This window comes from Nematolebias whitei, chromosome 11, assembly GCF_014905685.2.
Source record: "Nematolebias whitei isolate Nwh7 chromosome 11, NemWhi1, whole genome shotgun sequence".
In the NCBI taxonomy this organism is placed as follows: domain Eukaryota; kingdom Metazoa; phylum Chordata; class Actinopteri; order Cyprinodontiformes; family Rivulidae; genus Nematolebias; species Nematolebias whitei.
Genome location: NC_056508.1, coordinates 21,656,648 through 21,667,704, shown reverse-complemented (window position 1 = coordinate 21,667,704; position 11,057 = coordinate 21,656,648). Strand labels below are relative to the sequence as shown.

General features: G+C 39.9%; 1 protein-coding gene across 1 annotated transcript in view; it reads left to right on the top strand.

Annotated features, from left to right (window-relative positions):
* The window catches only part of scube3 (signal peptide, CUB domain, EGF-like 3), a 163,736-nt gene that overhangs the window by 28,692 nt on the left and 123,987 nt on the right, over positions 1-11,057 (top strand). The window lies entirely within an intron of this gene.

The following is an 11,057-nucleotide window of genomic DNA, read 5'->3' as shown; positions in this document are numbered from 1 at the left end:
CATTCAACAATACTTCCAAAATAAAGTTTTTTGTTTTGTTTTGTTTAAGTTTTAAAAGTATTTTTTACAGGGGAATCACTTATGAATTTCTTATCTGAACACCGTGGTGAAAAACAAGTTTACGAGTAATTTTGTTTGATTGATTTTTTTTCTTCTTTTCGTTCATTCTTATTCCACAGTCCAACCAAAAATGTAAAGTCCAAAATACAAACATACATTTTTTTTAATTAACAAAAAAGCATTTATTTATTCTAAAAAAGTGCTAAATATATTCCTCTGATAATAAAATTATTAACTGTAGAGTGGCTGTTTTTACTCTCTGTGAGAACAAAAGGACATTTAAATATTAAACCCTGTGCTATTTCAGAATGGTCAAAGCAGACCCTTTAGTCATTTGCCTTTTGTTAAAAAAAAAAAACTCATAAACTCATGTTTTTCCAAGTTATATATTTGGACATTTTTAACACAAAACAATCTTTTCAAAGTTTTGATGAATTAGTTACACCTTAGCTTCACGGGGTGTTTGTGGGTCTGTTGTTCAACAGTTTCTGTAGTTTTTAAAGAGGTTTGGTTTGATGGTTTGAAGGGGTTGCAGCGCTGTGGGAAATGTTTAATCAAACTAAATTTAAAGCCCTGGAACTGTAGTGAAGTTTCTGTTTCTCTGGTTTAAAAAGCCTGTGGCATGCATATCCTACAGACACAAACAGTGGAAGTAAATATCTTAAATCAATTTGGCTAAATACACATTTTACCAATTTTGTCACAATACTGGCAGATTTTGAACTTAAAGTGAAACAGGAAGTGACATCAAAGACAAACGCTTTAAAAAGAGGAACTCCCTGGTCTTTGTTTATTGAAATAATCTTATTTGAACTGACTTTTCATCTTCTCTCTCTCTCGTGACTCAGAATCTTCTAAAGAAACTTCAGATTCTTCTCCGCTGTCTGTGTTGTTAGTCTTTGAAGCAATACGTTGTTTACATGCAGGCGTTCCACTTTGTCTTCACTTCCTGTTACTGTGCATGCAAACATCTTAACAACTCTTCATCTCAGCAGCATGAATTTATTTTTTGCTAGATTAATGTTTTCTTCCCAAAAATGCATTCATATTTATGACAACCATTTGATGTCACGTCCTCTTTAGGGATACATTTCTGGTTTCTGGACCACAGGCCAGCAGTATGTAATTGTAGGTGTGTCAGCATAGTTCTCTCTGCTAAAGTCTGTTTCCAACTGTACGACGGAGTTTTAGGGCCACGCAAAAAAACAACAACAAAAAAAAAACATTGTACACTAAGAAAAAAAAAGCCATAAAATTTGAGAATAAAGTTGTAGTGTTACGAGAATAAAGTCAAATAAAGTCTTAACATTACGAGAATAAAGTCGTACGAGACTTTTTTTTTACAGCTGTTGTTAATTTTTTCCCCACGAGTCGGATCCACAACGCGACCTGTCAATCAATCCAGTAGGCGTGTCAGCAAATGACCAATCCGAAACTAAATGAGTCGTAATATTATCCAAACTCCGACACGATAAATCAGGGTTTACTGTATCTTAACTGTGGTAAAATTAAGAATGTTTGTTAAACTTTATTGTTATTGACGCTCTTACTCAAAACTTGTTCCAGTACTGCCACCTACTGTTGTGTTTTTGCATGCTGCTTCAGGGATGCATATACGTGACGTCATTACATCATGACTTTCGTTTTTGTTTCCGTTTGAAAACGGCGCTCAGTGAGCGAAACTGTGTAACCTGTTAGCACATCAGCATCACATTATTATCAGTATCAGGACTTTGAACCTGCTTACAGTAAGCTGGTACGTCCCAGCTCTCTGCTGGTACGGAGCATGTAGCTTCGGATCGGTCATTTGCTGACACACACCTACTGAATTGACTGACAGGTCGTTGACATGGATCCAACTTGGGGGGGGGGGGGGGGTGTTAAACATTAAAGACCGCTGTAAAAAAAAAAGTCTCGTACGACGTTATTCTCATAATTCTACGACTATTCTCGTAATTGTTTGGCTTTTAATTTTTTTCCCTTAGCGTGGCAATGTAAATTATTATTTTTTTTTAGCGTGTCCCTAAAGCTCCATCATACAACTGGTCTGCGACTATTGGCCACTACGGTAGTTGAAGACAGAAAATTATGATAAATTACACAAATTCTTGCTTGGAGTTCAGGCTCATGGAAACTAAATTGCGGAGCTTGCAGGATTCTGTGACTATTTCAAGTTCTTGCAACTCCATCCATCCATCCATCCATCCATTATCTTTACCCGTTTATTCCATTTTGAGTCACGGGGGTCACTGGTGCCCATGTCCAGCAATCACTGTGCGAGGGGCGGGGTACACCCTGGACAGGTCGCAAGTCCATCACAGGGCCACATAGAGACAAACGAGACAAACAACCATTCACTCTCTCACTCACACCTAGGGACAATTTAGAGTTACCAATCAGCCTAACATGCATGTTTTTGGTCTGTGGGAGGAAACCGGAGCACCCGGAGAAAACCCACGCATGCACGGAGAGAACATGCAAACTCCACCCAGAAAGGCCCCTGGACCGGGGTTTGAACCAAGGACCTTCTCGCTGAGAGGCAGCAGCTCTACCAGTTGTGCCACCGTGCTGCCCGTTCTTGCAACTCAAATGTGAATATTTGTCATTAATACAAAGAAACTGAGAACTCTCAAAAGGTCTTGAGACATTTTGGAAACTCTTCTGTGATTGTTGTTTGCAATTCGTCACCAGCACTCTAAGGATGCACCGATCCCCGTTTTTTTAACATCCGATCCAATCTCGATACCTAAAGCTGGATATCAGCCGATACCGATCCCGTCCCGATATCATCATCATTATTGATTTTATACGAGGCTGTAATAATCTCCTGTCAAGTACAATTTGTACAAATATATGCATGCATGTCCAAAAAGGCAACTTGAGGTAAGTTTTATTAATGTTGGATAAGTTTCAAAGTTAGAAATAAATTCTACTAAAACAAAACATGTTTTTTTTTAATTCCTAGCTTTAAAGTGGATATTAAAGTGATTTAATTTAAGTGTTTGTTTAAAGTTATTTTATATTTTTTTAAATAAGCCGGAGATATAAGATTTTTTTTCTTCTTTCTGCACTCTTTTCATTCAATGTTTTGTTTTTGATGATTTTTTTTTGTTTATTTTGTTTCTTTTAAATGACTGAATAAATGAATAAAATAAAATAAAAATTAAATGGCTTTAAACATCTGCTAAGTTCATGGCATAAACCGACACAGATATGTTTTTTAGTATTTTACATCGCTTTATAATGTAGCTGTTTTTGTTTCTTTTTTTTTTAATATAATTTTCTTGTAATTTTCAATTCATATTTTTTTTTTTAAATGATTGTCTACTGTTGTACCGATAAATATCTCCTGGAGGGTAAACTATATCTTGACTGCAAGTATCAAGCTGAGAAATCCTTCGTTTTCTACAACTGATAGTGGTTGGTCATTAATTACGATGAAGTTTAGCAACTTCTCTGTAAACATTTGAGCTCCGGGGCTTCAGTGATGTCTTCTTCTTGTTCAATCTGCAGCAGGAAGTCTGATTTCGGTCAGCTGCACTCAGTCTGCCCCTCCTCGGAAACGGGCAGACTGAACGGGGCAGATTGGGCGCGGCTGGCCGGGGTCGAGTTGCCTGTTTCGGGTTCAGCAAGAGGAGCAGACCACTGAATCCACGGAGCTTGAATGTCCATCGTAAAACTAACTTTACCGCGGTTTAATGTGGCGCTATGGCTCTGCAGACATTGCACGTTGCTGTCTTGTTGTTTTTGTGGTGTTTCTAGTGTAAAATACTTCCACACAGCAGACATGTTTAGATTAAAAGTTTGTTAGCTGTTAGCCACAGTGCTGCTAATTCAGCCCTCACGTTGTAGCTGATTGCAAACTATGAAATGGATTTCCTGAATGTGAAGCGGGTCTTATTACTCTGGGTTCATGAGACGTCTCCGTTCAGGAAATCCATTCCATAGTTTGAAGCCAACATGCATCATGGATCGGAAATCTCTGCAGGTTGGATTGGAAAATTCCGATATGTAAATTATGCTGGTACCAGAGCAAGTAGGTATCTCTGCAGACAAATTCGGAAGGCATATCTGGGGGGCCACATCTGATTGGACGAGGCATATCCCGGGAGCCATATCTGATTGGACTATTGGAAAATGGACATGTCTGGCGGGCCACATCTGATTGGATGAGGCATATCCGGGGGGCCATATCTGATTGGGCGATAGAAAAATGGGCGTGTCCGGAGGGCCACATCTGATTGGACAAAAAAAAGGCTAAACGAAAAAAAGCCGTTTGTGTAAACCACAGACATATTATGTCTATGGTGTTAACTGGTTCGACATTAGTGGTGTCTCCATAACTTCTGTTTCCGCCTCTCTTAACACAGAACTTCCGGTTACATTTCAAAATAAGAGCAATATAACTGGGTAGTGGGGAGGGCTAAATTATTATTTTTTTAATACCTAGCAATTACATTAAAAAACAAAATCCATTTGGGTTGTTGAAAAATGTGAAAATAGTTGCAATCGATTCATAAAGAAAGAAAAATAAAGTAACCAAAATATTAATGATACTTTAACTGGCTTTGGAACAAAGGATGTTTCCTTTAACTTCACATTTTCTTGTTCAACCTTTTAAATCAGTCAATGCAGATGAGTGATTGTCAGTTTCTGTAAGATTTCTGCAACTGGAGCAGGTATTTCTGTTTACTGGTTAACTTCCTCAGCTGTCTCACATTTTAAGGGTCAATCCATGTTTCAGCTCCTTTCATAGATCAGGTCTCATAGAAGAACTTCTGAAGAGCAAATTTTGTTTTTTGCGTTTGTTTTGGGCCATTATCTTGTTACAGGACTCATGATCTTTAATTGAGACCAGACTTTTTGACAAATACAGCAGCTGCCAATCAGTGTTTGCCCCCCACAAACACCTATTCTCCAAAAACTCCCACTTTTGGTCTGCAGAGAACCCCTTCTCTTCCAGAGGCCGATACCGGATCGGATCGGACCCATCCCTACTTGCTACCCAGTGAGATGCAGGATCTGCAATTTGTAAAACCTCCGACTCAGTGCAGCAACTAAGCACCTGTGTCAAACTCCCATCCATCCATCCATCCATCCATCCATCCATCCATCCATCCATCCATCCATCCATCCATCCATCCATTCATCCATCCATCCATCCATCATCTTTCACTCGCTTCTTCTTTTCGGTTTGCGGGGGTCACAGGTGCCCATGTCCATCTATCACTAGCTATGTTTACATGTGCAAAATTATTTGATCGGATTGAAATGTTTTCAGATTAAATAATCCAAAATTTACATGGGCACAATCCGTTCATGACGAGCGTTTACATGTAGCAGGCTTTTATTCTGAATAGAAGTACTGACGTGCAGAGGAGTAAACTCTCCATAAAAACCACAGAAAAAGAAGTTCTACTTCCGGTTTACTTCCAGGATGAACGTAAACAAACTGAGCACCCAAAATGGACCCACGACAGGTTTTAATGGCGGTGGAGACGTTACTGCACTCCCTGATTGAGCTGCAGGTAACACAGATCATTTTGAGCTCTTTCTAAGTTTCTAGTAGAAATGTTGTGTCGCTCACCGACCAGTTTTGCTTCCTCAACATATTAGCATCTAGCCAGGCAGAACTACGTGAGGTTGACCGGTCGCACATGTGCAGTCAGGTCAGTTTTCCACAATCAGAATAAAATGATCAGATTAAGTGTTTACATGCACACCGTTCAGATTATGAATCGGCATAAACCACCCCTCTCATTTGGATTACAGATTCATTTGGATCGAGCTGTATCAACAAAGAATATTCCGAATGGGGCGTTTCCATGATGGATTTTTATTCAGAATGGCTGTTTAATCTGATTACTTACGTCCATATAAACATAGTGCGAGAGGAGGAGGTGACACCCTGGACAGGTGTCCAGTCCACCACAGGGCCACAGAGACAAACAAGACAAACAACCATTCAAGTTCAAGGTCAAGATTTCTTTATTGTCATACACATCATATGTGGTACATGTGGTGGAACAAAATCGTGTACACAGGGTCCCAGTGACATCCAACAAATGTATAAACTGTAAAAGAAAAACAGTAATAAGATCTAAAATATGAACTAAGAAATACGCTGAACTAAGAATACGCTAAGCACTAATACCCATCCATCCATCCATCCATTTTCTTTACCCGCTTATTCCATTTTGGGTCACGGGGGTCGCCGGTGCCCATGTCCAGCAATCACTGTGCGAGGGGCGGGGTACACCCTGGACGGGTCTCCAGTCCATCACAGGGCCACATAGAGACAAATGAGACAAACAACCATTCACTCTCTCGCTCACACCTAGGAAAATTTAGATTTACTAATCAGTCTAACATGCATGTTTTTGGTCTGTGGGAGGAAACTGGAGTACCCGGAGAAAACCCACACATGCACGGAGAGAACATGCAAACTCCACCCAGAACTTGCATTCATTCAAATCATTAAAAATGCAACAGACTACACTAAGATGAATTATAAGTTGAGTGTTTGATTAGCAAACAATTCATGAGATTAATTTCTGCAGTTGGTTTTGTATCAAACCCTGTCAGTTTTAATATTTTACAGAAACTATTTGTGATATTCACAAGTTGAGTCCAATTTATTTATTGAATTCAAATCAGTTAACCTCTGCTGGTTCTACAAAGTTAATGCAAACACAACGTGTACTTGTGATTTGTTCTATTTGTGAGCATTTGTTCCACAGCATGCTATTTTACTTTAATGTAATACTTGTGTGGGGCAGAAATGCTAAATATATTTGGCTCTACAAGTCTGATTTTAACACTAACAAGAAGGCTGCGTTTATGCTGTTTTGTGCTGCGGTAACGTCAAAATGACTGCTGTTTACCAGTTATTTAGTGGTCAAGTAATTACAGACAGAGAGTTGCACCCAGCAGCTTCTGTTCTCCGTCACTATTGTTCGACATACAGAAAGAAACATAACACACCACAGAAATGCGGACCATACTCCACAGTGTGGAAACATAAATTAAGCTTTAGTTACATAATTTCACCAGCTGTGGAGGTGTTAACAAAAATTAAAGCCTTGCTATATGGTTTAAACAATAAGTCTCAAGACCTTGCAAAGGGTGATATGAGCCTCAAACTGTGCTGACAACAAAGTGTTTCTGCAGTTTGCCAACATTTAAATGAAGTAATTTCTGAATTTAGAAGAAAAGCTGCCCATTTAATAGCATGAAATACAACTGTATTTACTGTCTCCTGAGCACTGTTAGTATTTGCTTCTTAAAAGATGAAAAAGAAGAAGAGGAGCAACCTGCTGCACTGATGCCTTCATTAAAAAATAAGGCATGGTACAGATGTTACAGTTTGTCCTCTAATGCTCAGATATCTACAAATACATAGTCAAAAAAGTGAACAAAATCTTGTTGCTGTTTACAGTTTGATTACAAAATGTATGTGGCACGGTAGATCAGCTGGTAGAGATGTTGCCTCTCAACGAGAAGGTCGCCAGATCAAATCCTGATAGGGGAGCTTTCTGGGTGGAGTTTGCATGTTCTCTCCGTGCATGCGTGGGTTTTCTCCGGGTACTCCTATTTCCTCCCACAGACCAAAAACATGCATGTTAGGCTGATTGGCAACTCTAAATTGTCCCTAGGTGTGAGTGAGAGAGTGAACGGTTGTTTGTCTCGTTTGTCTCCATGTGTCACGTTCGTCCGTCAGGTGTGTTTGAACCCACGTGCAGGAGGATGACGAGGACGCTCAAGGAGTAATAAACAATATTTATTAAATAAAACAAAACGCTGACAGGGCAGCTACTCACAGATTAATCGGACGGACGGAACGGAAGGCTGAACACAACACCATAGAAGGACAATCCCGAGACAAAGACAAGACACCAGTGAACTGAATATACACACACACACTGATTAGGACAATGACAGACACCTGCAGTGATTAACATTAGACACAGGTGAGACAAGGGCTGAACATGAGGGAAAAACACTCAGGGCTGGAAACATGAGGAAACAGACAGAGACAGAACCAAACCCGACACCACGTGTCCCTGTGATGGACTGGAGACCTGTCCAGGGTGTCTCCCACCTCTCACACAGTGAATTCTGGATATGGGCACCAGTGATCCCTGTTACCCGAAAAGGAAGAAGCGGGTAAAGATAATGGGTGGATTACAAAATATGCTACACATGTATGTCTAGAACATTTCAACAGAAAAAGCTTTACATTCAGAGATGAACAAATTAAACCCACCATAATTATCTTCTGCAGTAATTATTGCTGCACCTTCTCCCACCGCGGACCAGGGAATGTAGTTGTAGCGAGCAAAATTAGTAGAAAACAAAACACAAACATACATTTTTATTTCATTTAGTGCAGGGATCTGCAACAAAAGAGATATTTCTGCCCCTTCGTTCACTAAATTAAATGTGTCCAGAGCCGCAAAACCTGCTACAATTGTCATTATGAACTGGTGGCCCATGGGCCTCTTTACGTTTGTTAGACGGGGCTTTTCTGGCCAGTAGGCTTGAAATTATAAAACTAAAAACATCCAATGATTGTTAACATTATTGATATTTTTACATTTTGATACAAAAGAAAAGACTGGATTCCATCCATCCATCCATCCATCCATCCATCCTTCCATCTTTACCTGCTTCTTCTTTTTCGGGTCACGGAAGTCAGTGGTGCCCATATCCAGTCATCACTGTGTGAGAGGCGGGGGACACCCTGGACAGGTCTCCAGTCCATCACAGAAGACTGCATTCTTGTAAAAAAGAATATATGTGTTATTTTTGCCTATTAAAAATACTAACACAAACTGTGCAGGCATATGTGATTTATTTTTATTGTGGAGAAATGCAGTATCCTACTTTGGAGAAATGAAGCATAACGCTAAAGTGAGTGTAATTTACTGGTACTCTGTGTATGACTACTAGTATCCACATATTTGCAAAGGAAACGACAGGAAAACTGATAAAACTAGTCATTTTTGTTGTGCGTATAACATCCTATAAAATTCAGTTTTATGTTAGTTTTGGTGGGCAGCACGGTGGCGCAACTGGTAGAGCTGCTGCCTGTCAGCGAGCAGGTCCTTGGTTCAAACCCCGGTCCGGGGGCCTTTCTGGGTGGAGTTTGCATGTTCTCTCCGTGCATGCGTGGGTTTTCTCCGGGTACTCCGGTTTCCTCCCACAGACCAAAAACATGCATGTTAGGCTGATTGGTAACTCTAAATTGTCCCTAGGTGTGAGTAAGAGTGTGAATGGTTGTTTGTCTCTATGTGGCCCTGCGATGGACTTGCGACCCGTCCAGGGTGTACCCCGCCCCTCGCACAGTGATTGCTGGACATGGGCACCAGTGACCCCCGTGACCCAAAATGGAATAAACGGGTAAAGATAATGGATGGATGTTAGTTTTGGTCAAAGCTTGAAAGAGTCGCTGCGGAGGGACCAAGGAGCTGCATGTGGCTCTAGAGCAGGGGTGTCAAACTCACTTACAAAAGGTTCCAAAATTAAAAGCTTTTTCAAACTAAGGGCCAGTTTCAGAATATACACTAAATTAAGTTAAATACACAACATCTTTTCTTGGTTGCAGGTTCCTCAAAAATAGTTTGTCATTCTCTGTTGCACTTTTGGCATTATAATAAAGTGAAAAAAGTATATTACATTTAAAATAAAATATTGAGGGCCAGATAAGATGTCAACAAGGGCCACATTTGGCCCCTTGGGCCTTGAGTTTGACATATGTGCTCTAGAACCTTGCAGACCCCTGGTTTAGTGGAAACAAAAGGATACGATTGCAGTAAAGCATCAAATGATTTACAAATGCCACGTTTGTACGTTATTTGTTCTTGATAATGTTCTTGCACTTTAAATGAGGGACTGGTCGTCTATTAAGACCTGGTGCTCACTGAGGAAACATTTTGTTTTTCTTTCTGTCTAATTTAGATTGTGCATCAAAAATAAGTGCAATCTTATGCAAGCAGCGCTCATATCACTCCCCGTGGCTGAAACGGATGGGTGTGTCTGCGTTGATCTATCATGTGCAGACCAAGCAGAGAGGGGGCAGATAGAGGACGAACCAAAACTGGGTGCTGACGTTTTTAAACGAATCTGGATGTAAAGGTGGCACAACTTCTTTAAAGTTGCCAGCTATGTGTTGCAAAACACACAAATGGTAAAATATTTTATATGGTTATTTTGTGCACAGCAATATCTAGAAGCGATGTCAGCATAAAGTTGATGCCTGTGCAGTTTATGGGATCATTGCAGCATTCAGTCTGATGAATGTTTCATGTGTTCTTGTGATATTTTTTTCCAAGTTTTGATTTTCTGGTGTGTGTGCACTCGCGTGCCTGTGAACCCATAAGTATGCTTTGCAGATAGAAAAGATAAAGTGAAGCGATGCTCCAGCTGGGAACATTAATAAGGTGATGAAACGAGGTGTTTTATTTTTTTATTTTTTTGAGTCTCTGTCATTATTAATCTTACCATAAAGATTTGGCACCAAGAGACCTGACAGAAAGACAGATACTTTGTTGTGATTAATACCTCCTCTATTTAAAAGTACTTCCTCACACAGCCTCCCCTCCTCTTACCCTCAAACACGCTGTGTAAAGAGAAATAACCTGGGCAGTGGAACTGATATTTTTCTTGCATAATATAAATCAATAGCACAAGGAGCAAGACTGAACTGCTTGGCAGAGTGAGCCACAGCTTTCCCAGGTGCTATGTATACTACATACTAATACTAAAATGCCCAACAGACTAATTCAGCTTGACAAATGACTACATTTATAATGCTGCCACTAGAAAACACTTTAGCTGCTATCACTGTTTTGCAAAAGTTTAGTTCTCATCCTGACAAGTGACAAAAAAAAAAAGCTAACAAAACTTAAACAATGTTCAGTCAGGGCTGGACGATACGGCCAAAACTTTTATCACAATATATTTCTTAGTTTCGGTTGATAACGATATAATTCTAT